Genomic DNA, 6,921 nt, shown 5'->3' on the forward strand with positions numbered 1-6,921 from the left:
TCATCACAATCCTCACTGTTGGGCTCAACGCCATCACCAGCGTCGTCAAAGCTGTCATCGTCCCCCGTGCTTAGGGGAGCAATGGAAGAGGGGGGACATTCTTTTTCATCTGTAGTGCCACCGAATGGGTCACGTAGCAGCAAAGCGCTACCTGCTGGCAGGGAAGGGGATCTGCAGCTACAGCAGCCCTGACTGACAGCAGGTCACGTGATAGACCAGAGAGACGGAAGGGGCACCTCGAGAACCCATGGGCGGAGCCAGGCCACGTGACGGTATAAGAGGGCCCCGGGAGGGGACCTCGGGGCTGTCGTGTGGAGTGGGGGGGGGTCCCCCTCGTGCTGCCGGAGTCTTCACCGTCTCGACGTCGCCAGTCAGGCAGTCTGCCAGCTGTCCTGACTGGGAGCCGTAGTTACCCAGTGTGAACTGTGTTAATAAACAGGGTGCCTCGTACTCTTAGCAGAGGTGGGACAAAGTCATTGTTATGCAAGTCACAAGTAAGTCTCAAGTCTTTGCTCTCGAGTCCCGAGTCAAGTCGAGTCAAAGATGAGGCAAGTCCCAAGTCGAGTCAGAAGTCAAAGCCTGCAAGTCTCAAGTCGAGTCCAAAGTCCTACCATTTTAGTTTCGAGTCATTTCAAGTCCTCTTACCACAGAAATACCATTTATACAAATCATGTATGTCTGTAAGATTTGTATTTATTTAAACCTCTTTTTATACAATGACATTAATCAAACACAGTAAAAAACAGAAAATTTAATTTTCACAAAAAATGCTCTTATTTCAACAGCATATTGCGCTAGAACAATGCACAGCAGCTTCAGTCCTGTATTGCATTGACCTCATATTGCAAAACAGTTTAACTTTCAAATAGACATGGGTTCTTTTAGCCTAAACTTTTTTAAACATGTCATCAATAAAATCCTCACTCCTCAAAATTATCACTTCTGAAAAACTGGACCAACCTGATAATATAATTGGAATGCCTCCATAGAGACTGGTGTGTATGAGAGAGAGAGAGCTGTGTGGACAGGTGATGAGCAGAGAGTGAGTTTGTGTGCGCATGCGTGCTGTGGACAGGTGGAGGGAGGCCCCTACACTGCATTGCATTTGCAAAAGATCAAATTGGCCAAAAGTCTGTCAGTCATTTGTGCACGATGGGGACGCAGAATGATGCCACCATGGCTGAAAACTCGCTCCACTGGAGCACTAGAAGCAGGCACTGCCAAGACTCGGATGGCTACTTGAAAGAGTGAAGGAAGAGTCTTACTGTTCAGTGCCCAGAACAAAAGGGCATTCTGTCCTTCTGCCATGTCAATGTAGTGACTTAGCTGTACTGCTGGTGGGGTCCCAACATCCCTTTTCTGCCTCTTATGGTATGCAGCAAACAGCCCTTCTCCTTCCATGTCCTCTAGTTCTTCTTCAGCAGGCACCGGCACAGGCACAGGTTGCTCCGTCTCTGCAGCATCTTTCAGGATCAATTCTAAAAAAACGTGTCACAACAGCAGAAACAAAAGAGCTCTTATTACCATTGCTGATGTTGATGATACTGTGCAAGACTGAAAATTGTTATTATTGTTAAAGTCAGATTAATATCACATTAGATCCTAGATCAGATTAAGATCAAATTATTTTACGTTGCATTTAAGTTGCATTGCAAGTCAATAAGATTTACCTTTAACTCGTTGTGCCACCTCTGCCTTGATGTCACGGTTGACCAGCACATGGGGCTCAATCCACAGCAGACAAAAGGCTGGATCCAAGGCAGCTGCTTTCAGGTAGACTGTGTCTGAAAAGGGGGCAGTGATCCCTTCTTGAGACTGGGCCATTTTCACATTAATGAAGATCCCAAGAAATCTTTTTTCCAGGGATGCCTGCAGACCTCTGACCAGGCCGCTCAGGAAACGAACTTGAGGCTTCAGCTTCTCAAGATGGTGATTGAGGGACAAGACGGATGGAACAACTGCACTGATTGTAATGACTTTCCCCCCCTGTGTCAAATCAGTTGCTTCTCCGAACGGTTTCAAGATGTCCACCAACTCCTTCAGCAGATTCCACTCTCGTAGTGTGAATGACAGTTCTTTATGCCCGGCCTTCTCAAGAACTGCGCAGAGCTTTTGCTGATCACAATGAAGGACTGCTTTCACCTGCCGCAGTGTAAAATTCCACCTCGTGCTCACTGCAGCAGGGATGCCTCTGTGCTCCCCAAATTCACCATCGAATATGTTTTTAAACGTTGTGCTTGTGTGGAGCAGGGAGCTAAGTTTTGATAACTTGGAGAGAGAAGGACATGCCGCTTTTGTTTCTTTCAAACCGTCTCCCACCACCAGCTGCAATGTGTGTGCAAAACACTGCAGGCGCTGTTTCTTTGCCATAGCAGCATCGACGGTTTGCTGGTCTTCTAGGGTTAAGTCATGCCATAGCTCAGGATCATCAAGATTATCTCCAGCATCATCATCTTCCTCCTGTTCTCTGGGGAAGCAGACCGTAAATGCCTTGCGCATGTTAGCAGCATTGTCACTAATGATATAGTCCAATTTAGCTTTGATGTTGTATTCATCACATATTGCCTCAAATTGGTCACAGATGTGCTCCGCTGTGTGAGAGCCTTTGAAGCGGTTGCAGGCCAAGAGATTTGTCTTTAGCTGTACCATCTCTGCATCTCTCTCCATCCAGTGCACAGTGACACATTTGGTCTGATCTTTCGATCAGACCAAATGTCCACAGTGACTGAAACATGGTCAGTGTTGCTCAATTGAGTTTTTAACTTTGAACGTCTCTCCTCAGCAAGGCTCTCTGTTTTTGTGGGCAGCGTTCGGCGACAGACTGGGGTATACTTGCCGTCCAGCACAGCCAGAAAGTGACGAAAGCTCTTATTTTCCACAATAGATAGAGGAAAATTGCAATCAATAATCAAGTCAGACAGTATCGCATTGGAGATGGCCTTCTGCTGTGGGTGGCTCATGCTGTAACGCCCTACACGAGTGTCCAGGAATTGTGAGATTGAAGGCTGTTGTGGTTCATCTACGATGCTTTTGTTCTTCTGGTATTCTTCATACCTGTAACAGAAAAGAATATGAAACAGATGTCAGAAAATCCCTTATAGGCACACATGTTGTATTTGAAACTACTCTTTACTCATATCAATGTTGTTGTGTTACTATTCATTGTCTATTGTACACTACGGTATACGATAATACATTTCAGTTTCAGTGTATGCAATATTAAGAATATTTTCACTGCTTCAAAAGTCATAAGAAAGCCCCTTCCCTCAAGAAACTGAAGTCATATGCTTTATAGCAGTGGTTTTCAAAGTGGGGACGGGGACCCCTGGGTGCCGCGAGGGGGTGCTAGGGGGGCCATGGCAAGTTGGCATGAAAAGTATAGCAAAACAAAATAATTGAATAAATTAAATAAGTAAAATAAACCAAATTAAACCAAAAATAAGCTAAACAATATCCCCATTAGTTAAGAACTGCACTATAATAATCTATTGCATCTCTGAACATTACTACTATAATCGTTATTATTTTATTATATACTGTATATATCCCAGTGGTGCGCTGCCTCACAGACCTAGACTACGGTAGCACGCTATGTCCATGCGCTGCCTGCTGTTTGGGCATGATATGAAAAGGGAAGGCTAATGGTGGATCTTCTGTGACTGTGTCATCATTTTCCTCTTTACAGTGTATATGTCTTACTATGTTTCCTGTTGTACTTGAATGGGTTTAGGGATGCACCAACTCCATCGAGTTGTGAAAGGAGGTGCACAGAAAAAAGAGTGTGGCACGGCCCATGTCAGGGGGGCCTTGGCTGGAATCTACTGGTATATGGGGGGCCTTGTCATGGTAAAGTTTGGGAACCCCTGCTTTATAGTTCACTCTCTCCTGCACACCAGATTCCATGGTGCCTTGCTGCATCACACAGCAATTGCAGGTCTACTGCTGCCTCATTCATTGTTTAATTGTGATAGTTTATGTCTTCAGCGACAGTTCAGCTTAGTTGTGATTAACCAAAATTACATAAACGACCTCAATGAGGCAGCACACCAGCCACTCTGAAACTGAACGATTGAAAGAGTAAAACTGGAAGGCCTGTTTTTGTCTCATGTGTGTTGGAGAGACTGAGATATACATTTGTGTTTATCCGTCTAGCAGCAAGGTAGAAATTATACTTTAAAACGGACGTTGACATGATGTTGAAGAGGTTTTCCATCTGAGTGTGCTACACTCATGTACCTCATATAATCGGGGTTCAAAAATCCCTATTTTTGTAAGCATTAACCAGCAAGGGAGACGTGCGTTTACTGTCTCGTTGATACAGTAAATATGCAGCAGCTAGTAAGTTACGGTACATCCGATAAGGTGCTTAGCATTCGTTCAAAACTTACCTTTCTTTGTGCAACTTCAGGTGTCGAACAAAGTTAGACGTTGTGGCAGCACCGTCTGTAATCTTCGACCCGCATGTTTTGCAAATTGCAACTCGTTTTTTGTCGACTACATCGTAATTTTTATAGCCAAACGAAACTATCTTCGGTATCATTTTGCCAACTGGCGCGTTGTTGCTTGTTGCGCTTCATTGGTTGTCTTGCAATGTGCCTGCTTAGATGCTGTCCAATCAAAACAACGTGGGACTACAGTGATTGGATGTCGTGCAGGCAGCGCGCGTGCTCTCTGCATGCATACAGGTGGTGCACATTTTTTTCACAGATGCAGATAAACAGAGATCGGCGCGGCCGTGTGAACATTTTTTCCCCCAGTTTTCATGGGAAGTAGCAAGTCTTCTCGAGTCAAAAGGCGCAAGTCCAAGTGAAGTCACGAGTCATTGATGTTAAAGTCCAAGTCGAGTTGCAAGTCTTTGTACATTTTGCCGAGTCGAGTCTGAAGTCATCAAATTCATGACTCGAGTCTGACTCGAGTCCAAGTCACATGACTCGAGTCCACACCTCTGACTCTTAGTGTCTCTGAGTCAGTCACTACACGTTGCGCAGTCGCCGTGCAAATACAAACGAACTGCTTCCTTGTGATTGGCCAGCGACGGATTCGCGGGAGCCTGGAACGGCCCAATGAGATGCCGGTAAATTTATATCACTCGGCCCAGTGCCCCGATTTGTACCAAAAAATGATGGCATCAAATTCCCCTTCTTTTAGTTGATTCTATTGGAATCAACTAAAACCTTATACATTTCAACATAACACTATGTATTATTCTACCCACCCTAATGTGTATCGAAATGGTTTATTACGTCCTTCCAATGATTGCTAAGCCAGAATCCATCTTCTCGGTTAAAATTGGGTATAAGGTATAGGGTGGTTTATAGTAATACAGTATATAATTTAATGTTGGGTTTTTCTATGGCAGTATATAGTACGGTATATGCTCGTGTGATGTAAGAGAATAAAGTTTAGATGGAAGCATATTATATAATTTTTACGACGTAGAATTGTAATGCATTACTTGCTGTTAGTAACTCAGCTTATTTTAGAGTATAGTAAGTATACTGATGGTGCTATGCAGTTTATACTTTCGTTTTTTATGTAGTTTAGACTTTAGTTTTCTACGTGGTTGTTTAGTAACTGCAGCTACATATCATTAACATTCCTTTCCTTTGTTAATGCTACTCCCTGCACCCCCCCTTGGTGCTGCTGATCCTGCATAATGCATGGGCATAATATGACTTTGAAACCCCCCCCCGCCCACCTCCTACGCATTTACCATGAATATGCTAAATTCCTCTTCATATGCACATTCTTTTTGTTAAGGCGCTCTTCCACCTCCAACCCAGTTTATATATAAGCTCCTAGCTTGGTAGTGTCTCATTCTTCACCTGAAGACGGCTGCTTGCGTTGTAGCCGAAACGTCGTGAGAATTATTTCATTTTATTATGTTTTATTTTTATTATTTTATTACTTCCCTTCTACGTGACTTTACCGAAAGAACCAAGAAGATGAATCCCTGCAGTCACGAAAGCTTTAAATCGAAATTTTACTCTAAACACGTGATTCTAAATGTGAAAGGAAACCCGGAAGACCCAGAGATAAATCCAGGCGACCACGGGGAGAAAACTCCAAATATAGAGCAGGCGTCAGGGCCAGGAGCGAGCCCACGGCCTCCTGTATACCAGGCGAGGTAATTCCCATCTCGTGAATGGAAGTAAGTGAATGAAAATAAGTGAATGAACATCTCGTGAATGACAGTAAGTGAATGAAAGTAAGTGAATGAACATCTCGTGAATGACAGTAAGTGAATGAAAGTAAGTGAATGAACATCTCGTGAATGACAGTGAATGAAAGTAAGTGAATGAACATCTCGTGAATGACAGTAAGTGAATGAAAGTAAGTGAATGAACATCTCGTGAATGGAAGTAAGTGAATGAACATCTCGTGAATGACAGTAAGTGAATGAAAGTGAGTGAATGAACATCTCGTGAATGGAAGTAAGTGAATGAACATCTCGTGAATGACAGTAAGTGAATGAAAGTAAGTGAATGAACATCTCGTGAATGACAGTGAATGAAAGTAAGTGAATGAACATCTCGTGAATGACAGTAAGTGAATGAAAGTGAGTGAATGAACATCTCGTGAATGGAAGTAAGTGAATGAACATCTCGTGAATGACAGTGAATGAAAGTAAGTGAATGAACATCTCGTGAATGACAGTAAGTGAATGGAAGTAAGTGAATGAACATCTCGTGAATGAACATCTCGTGAATGGAAGTAAGTGAATGAACATCTCGTGAATGAACATCTCGTGAATGAACATCTCGTGAATGGAAGTAAGTGAGCTTGAGCAGGACGGACGCATCGCCACAAGGGACGACGGCCGGTGGTCGAGACTAGAGACGGAGTGGCAGCCAGAGGACGGAACGCGCCCGAGAGGACGTCCACCACAGAGACGGAGCCGTGAAATCAGCTCGCGCGGGG

General features: G+C 43.9%; 1 long non-coding RNA gene across 1 annotated transcript; it reads right to left on the bottom strand.

Annotated features, from left to right (window-relative positions):
• Window positions 1-673: 673 nt before the first annotated feature.
• On the bottom strand, window positions 674-2,639 carry LOC144735996 (uncharacterized). The gene is made up of 2 exons (XR_013588710.1): window positions 1,671-2,639; window positions 674-1,478 (listed from the first exon to the last, which is right to left on the bottom strand). It is a non-coding gene; the product is annotated as an uncharacterized LOC144735996 (long non-coding RNA).
• Between the last annotated feature and the right edge of the window lie 4,282 nt (window positions 2,640-6,921).

Source organism: Lampetra planeri, chromosome 58 (genome assembly GCF_965212315.1).
Source record: "Lampetra planeri chromosome 58, kcLamPlan1.2.h2, whole genome shotgun sequence".
Classification (NCBI taxonomy): Eukaryota; Metazoa; Chordata; class Hyperoartia; order Petromyzontiformes; family Petromyzontidae; genus Lampetra; species Lampetra planeri.